Source organism: Gavialis gangeticus, unplaced genomic scaffold (genome assembly GCF_001723915.1).
Source record: "Gavialis gangeticus isolate Ggan-Ray unplaced genomic scaffold, GavGan_comp1, whole genome shotgun sequence".
Taxonomy (NCBI): Eukaryota; Metazoa; Chordata; order Crocodylia; family Gavialidae; genus Gavialis; species Gavialis gangeticus.
Window position 1 is genome coordinate 45,958,702 of NW_017729033.1, and position 330 is coordinate 45,959,031.

Genomic DNA, 330 nt, shown 5'->3' on the forward strand with positions numbered 1-330 from the left:
TAGTAGGGAGGGAAAGACTGCAGCAAGACCTGGATAGGTTACAGGGGTGGGCTAACAAAAACAGGATGCGTTTCAATACTGACAAGTGCAGGGTGCTGCACTTGGGCAGTAGTAACCAGCAGCACACTTATAAGATGGGAAACTCCCTTCTTGAGAGCACGGAAGCAGAAAGGGATCTTGGAGTCATTATTGAGTCCAAGATGAACATGGGCCGACAGTGTGAGGTCATGGTTGGCAGGGTAACTGGACCTTGTCGTGCGTCCACAGGTGCATCTCTAGCAGGGACAAGGAGGTGATCCTCCCCCTCTATGCAACACTGGTCAGGCCACA

At 51.8% G+C, this 330-nt stretch overlaps 1 protein-coding gene across 2 annotated transcripts in view; it reads left to right on the forward strand.

Moving 5' to 3' along the window:
• The window catches only part of RBPJ (recombination signal binding protein for immunoglobulin kappa J region), a 156,172-nt gene that overhangs the window by 46,800 nt on the left and 109,042 nt on the right, over positions 1-330 (forward strand). The gene's annotated exons all lie outside the window — the stretch shown is intronic.